Below are 14,655 nucleotides of genomic sequence, written 5' to 3'. Positions count from 1 at the left end.
TTCCCTTCTGGGAACTCCCCAATCGCAGATTCCCTCTCAGTTATCTACCTTCTAGTGAGTCCAGGGTGTTTTCGTTTGGGTTAAAACTTGTAGTAAGTGAGTCTATAGTCCGTTTTCAGTCCTCAATTCCTATGCAGGCTTGGACGCGGTGATCTTGGTGTCTTTACTCTGCCGCCATCTTCCAGAAGTCCTGTTTCATCTCTTTTAGTAAAACCTCTAATCCATTTTGAATTTATTTTTGTATGTGGTACTAGATAGTGAATTTAATCTGTTTCAACTAATTTTCACTCTCCAACCTTGACTTACTATTTAGTTTTTCTGATCTTATACTTTGCTTTTATATAGCGATAATTTAATCACAAAGATGTGCATACTAACATATTTTCTTGGCTTTCTATCCCCCTTTTTCCAAAGAGTATCTCCTGCAATGAATAAATTTTATATTAATTCATATCAGTTCTCATTGGAAAGGTAGTATCCTAGTTCTTAATGTATGTATATGAAAAAATTATCATTACTAAACACATTTTGGTTTCCTAGATAATTAGCTGAAGGAAACCAAAAAGAAAAAAATAAAAAAAAAAAAACAACTTAGTTTAAACACCTTTTGGAAGCCTAAAGAAAGTATCACCAGTAAGATTACTAGCATACAGTAATTAATGATTTGTTAATTTCTATGCTGCAAAATCAAAATGAATGATCTCATATTAATAAATAGCTCACATGTTAGTAAAAATAGTGTGCTACTGCATACTCCCCGCAGGACAAATTTTCATAACTGGCATTTTTTTTTCATAGAATCTAGCAGTTTTTTTGAATTTCAGTGATCTACACAATATAAGTCCATGGTGGCACTAGTGTCTTTATTGCCTCAGGAACACCTACAAGTAATTTATAGTTCATGAGTCTCTAAGTTTCTACCAATGGTATACATGTGACCAGAGATACTATTTAAAATAATTAGTTTGAATTTGGAATGTAAATTGTGTCCTTAAATGTTTAAAATATGGAGAAAATTGTAAAATTAAAAAGAAAACATATAAAGGCAGTAAATTATAAACTGGATATAGAAAAATGCTCAGAATGATTTTATTGAATACTACTTTTTAAAAAAAAAAAGATTTATTTATGCTTACAGAGCTGGGGTACAGGCCAGAGGTGTGGTGGGTGAGAGGATTCACCAGAGACAGAGTGAGGAGCAGAACAGGTAGATGGATGAAGTACACTGCTGAGGGAGTAGCAGGCGGGTCAGGAGAGGTCTCCTGGACTATGTAGGTCAACTCCCTGTCAAGGTCTTAAACTCATGCTGCAGTGGCTTCGGAGAGCTTTGTAATGAGGTGCTTTAACTTGAATGCTAAGGAGAGCCCTGAATGCTACTTTTAAACTTTGGATATTGATTGATATTTGAGAGACTTTAGTTTATTAAAAAATATGTGTATATATTGATATATGAAGGAAAAAACCTTTGCAAGGTTTGATTTCTAAAAACAATATAGCCATTAGAATGTTTTCATAATATATAAGAATCATAAATATTTCATATTTTCAACTAGAAAAATTAATGCTGTGACATATTTCCTATCTTATAATCTACTTGTTTTTCTAATAAATTTAAATTTTTTGCCTTCTTTGCACTTTGTATGAGGCTTCCTCTTTATAATTTGTTGTTCATTTTACTCTTTTTTTTTGTCTTCTGCATTTTTCCAATGTCATTAATCTTTTAAACTTGAAATTCCCTTTTTTAATTTAATTTTTTAGTTTTTTTCCCTTCTTTTAGAAAATATGTATTTCTTTACTTCAGTGACAAAAATCAATAGAATGCTATTTGTATCTTCTTTAATCTATTTAAAAGTATGTTTTTTAAAGATATTAGATGTAATGTTCCTTTCATGAAACATTACACTCAATTCTCTTTTAAACACTTTCTCCCAGTTTGCTATTTTCACACAAAATATTTTGGTAGAACAATCTAGAACTTTCAGGGAAGGCTTTGTAATCAATAATGTTAGCTGTAAAAATGGATATAAACACATTAAATATATTAATCCATTAAAACATCACAGAGTATTAAAGAGACATTTCAAATGATAATCAAATCTGAGATGTATATCTTATAGTTTTTGTTTCATGCTTTGTTTTCAATTTTGGCTTACAAGGCAGCTCCATTGAGTTGGTGACAAAGCAGACCCCTGGTAATGACTGTCCTTTACCGCTTGATTCATGTCCATGTACTAATGCAAAACTTGTCACTCTCCTGAAATACTAGTCACCTAATTTTAATTCAAAGAATCAGCATATATTTTCCTTCTCCTCGTTGTTTTTAAATAAAAAATGACCTTGCCCTAATATCTTGACCATTCTTACAGGATTAAAGGATGGTAAGTCATCTCACATGGTTTCATTTTTAACCTCTCTCTCAATACAAAATTATTGTTCAGAATGGTCATGGGTTGCAGACAGATACTGTACCTGTGGCTTGCCCAGCATACCTTTATTGTGCCTGCTGCAATAAAGACATTTATTTTTCAATAATTCACAGTCTTCTCCACGTGTTTGTCACAATACTGTTTGCATTTCCAATGGAAAAATTGCATGTCTTCTTCAATATTTTTTTTTCCAAATTGGGTGACTTCTATCAATGCATGAAAGATATACTTCAGAGACTGTGTCTGACCTTTTTCTTTACATGTATGAATTTTTCTCCTTGATTTTTTTTATTTTGTTATGCTTAAAGAACTAATATTCATTGAGTCTGACATCTTTCTGAAGGTTGGTGAATTTAGTAAGTTGAGGATGTTCTATCATAAAAAGTAATAGTAAGTTTAATTGACGATATACATAGCTAAATGCTATTTAATGATATTTTTGTAAAATGAAAATATAGTAGCATAATAATTATGATATACAGTTCCAATGATTTTGTTGATGGTTTAATAGAATACTGCAATTCCAATGTTTAAATCTCATTCCATGTGAAAAAAATGAAAAGCATAATGAAACTGAATTAACTTTTTCTTTATATTAAAAACTTGATAGCGGCAGCTATTCCTCTGCCCTCTTTTGACTATGCAGGTGTTTCTTTCTACCTACCCTTTCCCTCCACAGGACAGCAGTGTCCTGTCTGCCCATTACCTGTACCTGTGGGACTTCTCTGCACTGCCCTCCCTCAGGGAAAGCTGCTCTCCTAAGGCCCTCCACCTGTAACCATGCAGGTCTCTTTCCCTGCAAACCTGTCCCTTTAGGGCAGCTCTTTCTGCCTGCTTGTGTCTATGCAAGTGTCTTTTTCTTTCCTGTCTCTAATAAACTTACTCTTTAAACAAACAAACAAACAAAAACCTTGATAGCCAGAAAGTATAATCAAACTTGTTTAAAAAAAATACTCATCTTTTTGAAACTGGTATTTAAAAGTCATGTCCTAACTTGTGTACTGAAAAATACATCTTCATAGACCCACAGGTCATGGAGCAGTTTGTTACCTCTTGCAAACACAGACTCGGACTACTTACTCTGTCTAAGTTGTTTGTGTCACTCTTTCAAAGTCAATATTTCCCTGAGGAGAAGACAATAGACTTATAGACTGTCAGTATAAATAAGGAAAAGTCTACCCTCAGGGAATAGTAAAGCAGGTTTTCAGGTCACTATAATATTTTGGATCTCCTAGCTTGGAGTTGCCTGTGTTAGAAACCTACTTGTTGAGCTCCAGCCAACTGGGTCATTCTGTTTAGCCCTGTAGAATTTGCAGAGCAAGGGGGTCAAAAATATGGAACTCATACTGAATCATGAGTAATCCATTTCTTTCTCTTTGACCTTGCTTCTTTCTTCTGACATCCTGCCTGAAATTTGGAATGCTTGTGAGCAGAGCAGAATTTCAGAATCTTTATATATATATATATATATATATATATATATATAGTTCAATCATATAAGTATCATTTAATCACATTTCATTTTGGAGATGATAAAATGTTTTTTTCTATTCTCCTGATTTTATCTAGCATAGATTTTTTTCCTGAAAATTTGCGTAGAGCATTACTATGGCATTAAGTTTTTCCTAAATCACAAACCTCATACCTGCTATAGAACAGTTAAGTTACTCTTTAAGTATTTCTATACTACATTTTTAAAATATTTATGTCTGTCTCTACAGTGTGTAATACAAAGCATGGTATTAAATACTTAATAAAATAAAATTTATAAATAAATAATAGATGTACTTTTTATTATGTGTCCTTTTTAAGACCTCTGATAGCATAAACTTGAATGACCCCAGAGTTCAATGAAAAGAAATTTGTAAACATTTACATGAGAGCACTTAGGGACACATGCTTCTTAGGGTGATAAGGGTGACAGGGTGACCTGTTCAAATATCATTTTAATGTTGAAACTGACTGACAATATTTTTAACTAATTATATACATTGAAAGTTATAGTAAATATATACATGAACATATTTTTACTATTAGTTATATTTTTCTTTTGTTTATTTTGAACAACTTTGAAGTTATTTTATAGAACTGTGTGTTTTTCGTGCTTGTAAATGTCATTATTTTGAACCCTCACCGGGCACATTAAATAATAACTGTCAATTACAGAACCATGAAGTTGTAGCATCAGGGATTCATGTTTGCATGAATAGAGGATAGGCTTCCTTCTCTACTTTATGAAAAAAGCCTATATATAATTACATCATTTTCTCTACATATGAAAACATCCACCCTACAGAACTGTTATGCATTTCACAGACTTTTATTTCTTTCAAAATGTGTAAGATTTTTCTAAGTATATTAACATTCATGCTGAGAAGGAAGAATATTCATTTTTTTGATTAATAACACAAGGGAAAAAGCTTTACCCATTTAAAAAAATAATTACCTGATGACATACACTCCATTCTCAAATTATAGTTAGAAATATTAAAACAATTTCAATAAAATTGAAACTATGTACTATACCAAATATATATTAGGTATAAATTTACCATCAAATAAAAGTTTTGAGAACATTTTTCCCATCTGTATCTCATCTGTTCAGTTTAAATAGGCTATATTTTTTATGAAAATAATGTTTTAATTTTTATTAAGTGGTACTTATTAAAATTTTTAATTTAATGGGAATGCTATTAATGCATAGAACAGTTGCCAATTTGTCATTTTCCTTAGAAAATTTTTGTTCTAAAATTTTAGCAATAAGTTTTCCTATGGTGTGAGTTAGGTTTCTATTTTCCCTACAAGGTTATATCCAGTTGTTCCTGCACATTTTAGTGGCAGTGCTTTATTATAAGTTTGGGCTACGTTAGCACCCTTTTTTTTTAAGATTGATTTATTTATGCTGGGGTACAGGTCAGAAGTGCAGGGGCGGTGAAAGGATTCACTATAGATAGAGTTGGGACCAGAACAGGCCGACTGGCGAAGTACACTGCTGAGGAGAGCAGCTGGTAGGTCAGAAGCGGTCTGCCACACCATGTTTATCATCTCCAAGGTGGGGATTAAACCCATGCTGAAGTGGTTTTAGCCCCTTAGTGCTGTGCTTTAACCCACTGCACCACCAGGGAGGGACCTAGCACTCATTTTTTAAAATAATATGTTTATTTTTATATCATTTTGTACATTTTTTTTTCAATCTCAATTGTAATCCCTGTGGGTTTCCCATCACCAAGTCACCCATGCCTGGCACCCATTTTAAGAAAACAAAAACCTAAAACCAGTTTGATCATATAAGTGACTCTCTTTTCTATTGCACTAGCCTATTTGTCTATTCTCAGCACATCTTCCTATGACAATGCTTCATAATAAATCCTGAAGATAGCATTGTTAAAGTGTTAAGAAATGTTTTTCATTTTCACCTAAGTTTTAGAATTTGCAGAAATTATAATAGGCATGTTGAATGCCTAATCAATTGGGGAAGTATAATTTTAAAATTTAGGAGTGTGGTCCCTCCCTGGTGGCTGGCACAGTGGGTTAAAGCACAGCACTGAAGACGCTAAAACCACTTCAGCATGAGTTCGATCCCCGCCCAGAGGTGATCTCACATGGTGCGGCAGACCTCTGCTAACATGCCCCATGCTCCCCTCAGCAGTGTACTTCGTCAGTCGGCCTGTTCTGCTCCCCACTCTGTCTCTCGTGAATCCTCTCACCCCCAACTCCTCTCGCCTGTACCCCAGTTCTGTGTGCACAAATAAATAAATCTTAAAAAAAAAAAAATTAGCAGTCTTCTGATCATAATTTTTTTTACGTAAAATTACTTTTTGCAACATTCTGCAGTTATCAATGTTGGACTTATTTTACATTTTTCTTTATATAATTCACATCTATTTTGTGGGCTCTGTTAAAGTTAATAAATACTTAAATTATATTTTCAACTGTATTCTATGTCAGATAGTTCATAAAATTTGCCATTTAAACACATATTAAGACTATTCCATTTAGCACATATTAAGACTATTCCAAATTTCAGTTTCACTTTATCTTCATCTTTAGAAGTTTTTATCTAGGAATTAGTTTATTTTATCTAAGTTGTCTTGATCTTTAGAATAAGATTAATAGCTTATTCCATAGTTCTTTTAATATTTGTGGAATTCTTTTTTTTTTAACCTGACCTGTCTTTCAGGGTTTCATTTTATCAGATTTATTTGATCTGTTTCATTACAATTTTCAAAGAATTTACTTGTGTTCTTTTTTTATTGTTTGCTATTAATTATTAGCCTATTTTTACTTATTTTCTACTATTTAACTTCAGGTAGTTTGTCTTTTACTAGCTTCTTAAGGATATATCTAAATCATTAGTTTTTAAATTTTTCAAGAAAGCTTTTAAAATTATATATATTTTTAGGCTCCTCTTTTATATCTGCTTGTGTATTCTATATTTTTTAATAAGTTAAAGACATTATCTAATTTCCCTTGTGATTTTTATGAGTGACTCTTGGGTAATATAAAAGTGCTTTGTTTGATTTCTCATATGTGTGACTTCTTTCAATACATTATGTCAATTGTATTTTTATTTATTGTAGTCTGTGTACTGTCTAAAATTTCATTGTATTCTAATTCACAGACATATTTTATAGCCCAGACTTTTAACTCCTTTGCTTAGTGTTTTCCTACAGTTCTGAAGAGAATATGTATTCTGAATTATTGAATTTATTTCCTATTTATTCAGTTTTCATATTTGTCTACTACACACCAATAATTTAAAATTCCCAGTTATTCTATTTGTTGTGTCACTTATGTACATTTGCATGTAACATTATTTCTAACAGAGCTTATTTAATCAACTTGAAATCCTCTGGTAAACTGCTTCTTTTATTATTTTGCCTGCCATTAGCATAGAAAATCAACATGTCTTATATTTATTGTTTGTATGATACATTATCATTGGCAAACTTTCACATTCTGTTAGTGACACACAACAAAAAACAATGAAGTAATTTAGTGCTAACAACTTAGCTTTAGGGAAAAAAAGGAAGTTCTGTATTTTTATAAAACTCAATAAAGAATAGTTCTTCAAACTGTATAATCAGCAGAAGTACACAGACATTGTTATAGGGCAGGGAGTTGGGCACCCCTAAACCCCCAAACCTGCCTACTTTAAATGGGTTCTGCCATCTGTCCCATCAAGACAAAGCATATAAGACCATTAATAGAAATGCAACTTAATTCAATTAGTGTACAATACAAAAAGACAAAAAAAAAATGTAGTTTCTAAATCAAACACCAAAATTACCCATCCCCTCTAAGGTAAAAGTCTACCCAAAAGGGATTGCACCAAAGCAAGAGCTGAAAACCCTCCCCAAATTTAAAGCACCTTCCAGCAGGGACCCATAGAAAAGGGTCAGAAATGGCCAGACAAGTCTGGGAGGAAAAGAATGAAATTAAAACCAAAATAAATGTTGCCATAGTCAACCTCCCCACAGATCTCTCACCCACATCTGTTTCACTCAGTCCAGAGCCAAGAAACAAGAGCTGCTTCTTCATATGTTTGTCTGCTCCATGTGACTCCTCAGGTCTCCTGTCTCTCCATCCTGTTTCTTTTCTCTTCAGACTCCTCCCCAAATTCTTCTCTTCTTTGCTCAACTCCACCCTAGTTTGGGTGGGACAGGGACTAGAACCTCTCCTTTTCCTGGGGACCACCCTGTTACTCCATCAAAAATGTCCACAATTCAGTTGATATCTCCAGCACCTAAAGTTTTTTGTTTAATATGTGCTGACATTTCTGTTTCCTGAAGTGTTAATCACATCCTTCCCAACATCTGCTTTACTCTATTTTGCTTTGGGTACCCTCTCTCCCTACTTTTAGGGGACTTTTTAGACTAGACGTAGGGTCTAGATTAGCAGATCAATTTCTCTAAGGTGTGTCTTTACCTTGGCATTATCTCCTTTAGCCTTCCTTCAGCCTCTCTCTTGGGCATGGTGGTGACAGCAGCAGCATATGAGTGGGGAAATGGGGTGCAGCAGCATTTGTGTTCTTGTTATTCTGGGGGTCATTCTTGCCTCTTCAAACATATTTTATATAAAAGAAATTTCTATTTTCTGTGCATTAATTTTACTTCTAATGTCATTCATTTGTCATTCTGAATTTTGTCTTATATTTTTGATTAACTTTTCAGATTTCTTTTGTCATTTTGACTTGCTTTTTTGCATATTTTTCCATTTCTTTGAATGGCTTTATAAGGGCAATTTGAATTATGCATCTGAAAGGAAGATAACATCTTCCATGCCTTTGTGATTGGATTCTGGAGAGCTCTTCTCTCCTTTGATAGCATATTCCACTGACAGCTCAAATTCCCATTGTATTTTTCCATCTGCCCATTTTGCTGCTTTTGATTTTTTTTATTTTTAAGTGCCTGTACCAGGAATTTAAAGATTTACACTACTGATACATTTCTAGTAGTGACATTGTAGCTTTATTTGATTATGTCTGGAGACTTGCTCTTGGAGCTACTGAATAATAGGGTGGGGTAGTGCCTTAGAGTGGACCATTTGCTGGCTACAATGTGTGAAGTCATTGAAGCTGCCTGTGTTTATGGTAACACTCCTTTCCCTCTTCTCTAGGACTCTAGATCCCAGTCCCTGCAGGCTGCCAGGTGTCAGTGTGCTTCAGCTGGTCAGTACCAGTGGAAACTGTGTAGGGAGGGAGGGGAGCGCATTCTAGTGCTTTTGTGCTTTTCATTTCAAGGAAGTCTTGGCCCTCTTGGGATTCCCAGCAACTCCACACATACTAACCCCCTCACCACTCTCTACCTCTACAGTGTTCAGTTCTCCCATCTCCTGTTGGATACAGTATTCTTTTTTTTATATTGCAGCCTCCAAGCCCAGATCACAGCCTCCAGGCATGTCTCTGACCCTTTGGTTAATGAAACATGAAATCCCTGCAGTTTCCTTTCTAATATCAAGCTGACATCTTATGCCCAAGAGGTGTTAACAGCATTGCTCTAAGTCACAGGATACTCTGGGTGAGGGGTTGGTCTAGTGACACTTCAGATTAAGCTCCCAAGAGCCAAGCAGGGAATTTCCTCTCATGCCACTTTGATTTGACCCTCTCTTGGCTCTATTTTTATCCATTTTGGGAATTTCTACCTTTATTGTTGGATTTAGATTTACTTTGCTACCAGTTTGCTAAGTCATCCATCTATTCTTTTATCTTGTTTTTTATCATATCTTTTTGGTTAATTAGAAATATTTATCTTTGTATGTTTTAGAATGAATCAGATTATAATGCAAGGCTATAACTGAAATGCATACATCTTGATTATTTTTAGAAGTGGAAAGTTTATTTTCTATATCCTCTTTACTTTTAAGATCTTTAAATATAAGCTTCTAGTACTTTATATTTAAGTAGCATTATATTTAAATCGTATTTAAATTTCAGGTATGAGTCATTAAAAAATGTTATCTGTATATATTACATTAAGTTCATTTAATTCAGTCACTTTCTTTGCACTACATATATTATTGTTGCTCTGAAATAATTTATATAATCAAGTCATATCCTTGTAATAAAGTATTTACAGATTTTGCTTTAAAGAATAATGGCTTTAAAAGAAATAGAGAAAAGTATATTTTATATTTGCATACCTATTGCCAAAGGTATTGGTTTTTCTTTCTTACTGATGCATCAGCTTTTTATGTGGTATCATTTTCAGTTAGCTGATAGCATTTTTAAGCATTTATTGTTCTCCATGTCTGCTGGAAATTAATTGTCACAGTTATATGTTGCTAAAAATATCTTTACTTAGCCAACATTTTTGATGACTGCTTTTGATGGGTATGTATTTCTGAGATGACAAGCTTTATATTGTTATTGTTGATGGTAACTTGTTTAGCATTTTAAAGATGTAATTTCATTATTTCCCAACATTTCTTTTCTGCCAAGAAACCAGATAAAATTCATATAGTTGTATTAATAAGTCACTTTGTCATGTACTCTCAAAAAACTGTTTTTGGTATTTTGGGCTTTTTGTTTTCCTTTCTTCAGGATCCTGTGTTCTCCTACTTTATGGTTCCTCCCTTTCTATAATAGTAGTAGACCTTCACCATTTTGTTACTCTTTCACGTTCTCTGCTCCAATTCTTCAAGCCACTTAGATTGCAGATTTATATTTGATATCTCTCAGCCATACACAGTGTATGGGGGACTGGGTATTGGTCTCCAGTATAGACATGAAATATTAGCTCTCAGTACAATTAACTTCTTTTAAGTGTTAGCTCTTGCCCAGTTTCTGCCTAATTGGGTTACTCTCTAGTACCTTCAAAAAGTAAATGTTTTTATATTTTATCTGTATTTAGAAAAAATTATCAGCAAGATCTCAACTACCTATACTTTAAGTGGTTGCTCTGAGATTAGTTTTATGGTTTATCTGAACAAGACTCTCTTCCCCTCTGGCTCTTCTTAGCCGCCTCTTTTTCTGTGTTGTTTTGTTTTGTTTTGTTTTGTTTTGTTTTGTTTTGTTTTCAGTAAACTAACTGACCTAATATTTAGTTTGCTGCTCTTATAAAATACCAGCCTTTTCTTATGTGCTTACCCTGAAGTCTCCATTGAGTCAAGATTGCCTTGAGCTTGAACTTTCCCACATTCTGTTTCAAATAAAATGAGTTCTTTAGAAAGTGCAGGAACTTAGCTTTGTGAACTACCTTTCCCTTAGTCTGAGACTTCTAAGCTAGTTCTCTTGGTTGGGGTGGCAACCTCTGGCTTTCCACGAATGTGGAACATCACCCTGTAAGCAAGCTGGAGTAGGACAGTCTGGTGCCTGAGACTTCTAGGCTGCTTCAACTGAGGTGGACTTGTCCTATGAGTATGAGCAGCATAGAGTAAGCCCTGATCTCTCAGTTACATTCTTAGTAATTTAACCTCCACAATTCAAAGGTTAAAGTTTCCTATTGCATGTATTTAGTGAGATATGTTTAAGGACAAGAAGTAATTTAAAAATCAAATTTACTAAGTTTTGATACTCAAAGTCTAGTATAGATGTATCAAAGGACACAGGAAACAACCTAAATGAAATCAATAGTCAATTATGACATGGTGTTAATATCAAAAAGAGAATGATTTTGAGTAATTGCCAAATAATGAGAATAATCTATGACTTCTAGTATTACTAAAACATGTCAGGGAAAAATTTCATTTACTTGAATGCTAAAATTTGAATCTTTCATTTTCACAGACACACACATATGCATGCACACATATTTGTATATAGTAATATAGAATATATAATCTATATATACTGCATATACAATATGTAGTATATATGATGTATAGATATACTTTTTGTATATCTATACATTTATCTTCTATGTAGATTCATACATCTATATGGTAGATAACAAGAATTCATACATCTATATGGAAGATAACAAGAATTTCAAAAGACTTGCAGTCAAGAGAGCAAACTTATAAGTATCAATATTTTCTAGTGCTGAGGCAGTTAAACAGTGTTTTTTTTTAATAATAAGGAAAATAGTAAGTATATTAGAATTAGAGATTAGAGCTACAAACCAACATTCTTTCGATGTATTGAACCCTCTTCTAGTTCAAGAAATCCCATGGTCTGACTCTCAAGAGTAGCTTGTTGGTATTCAAAACTATCATTTTTCTGACAGTAATTGTGTGTTTTTTTTTTTCTGTAGAAGCACAGAAATCTCATCACATAAAAAAAAAAAAAAAAGGATAAACTCAACCAGTCTGACATATTAGTGAATAAAGTCTCAAAGAAGCAGTAGCATTTTCTCTTCTTAGTCTACCTATGGAACCTTTCTCTATATGTTATAACCTCTGCTAGAAAGGCCACACATCCCATGATATTTGTACTACCATGCCTTCTGCCAAAAAAAGATGGATAAATTCATGACACCACTGAGAATGGATTTTACTGAAGTTCATAGACCTTTTTATAACTTTTATAGGACATCTTTCTGTATCCCTAATCAAAAATACCATTAGTACTGTTTTTTGTTTTTCAGTTAAGATTTTGGGAATTTTCTGTTTTCTGTTAGTTATGTCTCAACACAGTTTTTGTAAATCCTTAAATTACAGTCATGTTTATAACATGTATTAAATTAATTTACATGTTAATTGCATTAAAGCAAATGAATTTTTCTACTATAAATAAATAAGTCTTTCTCTATTTAGCTGTATTTTTTCTGAATATTCATTACTGTTTTGAAGAATCATATAAAAGTGATGTTAGGTACTAAAGTAATAATATCAGTACTAAGCATCATTAAATGAGCATCAATACTAATGACCTGTAACATAAAATTTAAATACTTATAAGTAAAAGTTATTATCTCTTATTATTTCTGAACCTATCAGAGTATATAACACAAAAATATGTCCATTTATTTTAAAAGAGCCAAAAAAGAGAACTTTATTTTGAATGTTGATCTCATGCTAATCCTCAGCAAAAGTATCTCTTATTAGAGGCAAAAGAATTAGAGTGACTTTCAAAACATCGTACCTCCTGGCATCAGTACAATAAAGTTTCAAGTCATTTTGCAATTGTGGTACTTGGATATTTTACTCAGGACACAAAATCAGATAATGTTTCCAAATAGTAGTTGGACATTTTTCTTCTTATCATCTGTTCACATGATGAAGGAGATTGTGGTATTAAACACAATTATACTGTGTTGCCACTATGATAAATGTAAATAATGCCTGTCTCCCAACTCATCTATGTCCCATCAGAATAATTGTTGTAATCACTGTTCAGTGCTGGGATGCCCAGATAATGTTTACCTGTGTGGTGATTAAAGAGGATCTAAAGGGAGCCATCAGGGTCATGATGAAGGTAACAATGTCTTAAACCTGAAATCCTGCCACTTAAATAGGGTTTTACAGAAATGACTGAAACAGGCATTCCATATTTTTGAATTATAAAAGAAAGATGACATCGATTCTAAACTTAAAACTTTCTCCCAAATAGCTTTAAGAAGAACAAACTAAATATAGAGGAAGATAGAATCCCTGTAGAAGTTGAAAAAGAATATTTTAAATTTTAATGTCATATCTATAACTTTTCCTAAATGTGAACTCTTTTCTCAGCTAGTTCTAGGATACTGGAAATATTTAATTTCCCTGTGAGGATTACAGGGCAAGAGGAATAATGTAAATAATTTGGGTCACTTATCTGTTTTTCAGACCATGGTTCAAGTTCAACCAGAAAAGTTAAATTAATGTTTTTTCTTATTAGGAAAAATCACAAGAGAAATATATTACTTACAGCTTCTATTTGGTGTATAGTTACTGAATTCAGAAGACCAAGGCACATCAATTTAGGAAAAGTTATTTAATTCAGTTGTGTAAGGTCTCAGTAATCCAAATTGGTTGTAGGAAGGAAACAATGAGAGAATAAAGAGTTGGAAATTATATGTTTTAGGGGAATTTACGTTAGTATGTGTGCGATACAATATCCTCATCATACAGAGTAATAAAAAGTGAATGTCTCTGTGCTATTTCTTTTATGTCTCCCTTGAATATCCTAAAAAGGCTTGAGGGAGGTTCAAATCCCATTACACCTAAATTAGAAAAATAGTCTAGGAAAAGAGGAAGAAAGTTTAGTTTGCAAAGTCATCAAGACACAAAGAGTACATGGAAGAAAATGTCAGAACTCAGACTGTGTGTATTGTAAAAGTTAAATACTTATAAGTAAAAGTTATTATAATAAAAGAGGGGAGGGTGGGTGGGTGTTGTCTTCCTGCATGACATACTAAGACATTTGGGTCATGGAAGGCTTCTGCTTCATTACTGCTGAATAAAACTTGCAAAAGGGAGGGAGGGTACAGGATTGGCAAACAGGAACTAAGAGCATAGATTACAGCAGGCTAGATAGTTCAACAGCAAAATCTACTAGCACTAAATATGTATTTCAGAAACCTCTGGAAGATAAGACTATAAAAATGATTTTTTTTCAAATATATCTAAATGTAAGTCAAAATTAGAGTAGTTCAGTAATAGAACACCTTATCTGTTTACTTCTAAGAATTCAGTACCATAATGGTCCTTAACTATGAATGTGCAGTTTCTTGTTGGTCAAATGTTCACGTATTTAAGTGCATGATAATCATAAGGTAGGCCTATTTTACTGTTTCTGTAGTCTCTTTTATGCACAATTCAGTTGTGCATAACAATGTAGATATGTATCTTCCCAGCAGTGGGTATGATG

The sequence above is a fragment of the Condylura cristata genome, unplaced genomic scaffold (genome assembly GCF_000260355.1).
Source record: "Condylura cristata isolate star-nosed mole 26May11 unplaced genomic scaffold, ConCri1.0 scaffold00001, whole genome shotgun sequence".
Classification (NCBI taxonomy): Eukaryota; Metazoa; Chordata; class Mammalia; order Eulipotyphla; family Talpidae; genus Condylura; species Condylura cristata.
The sequence above is the reverse complement of the archived record's forward strand: the minus strand, read 5'-3'. Positions refer to the sequence as shown.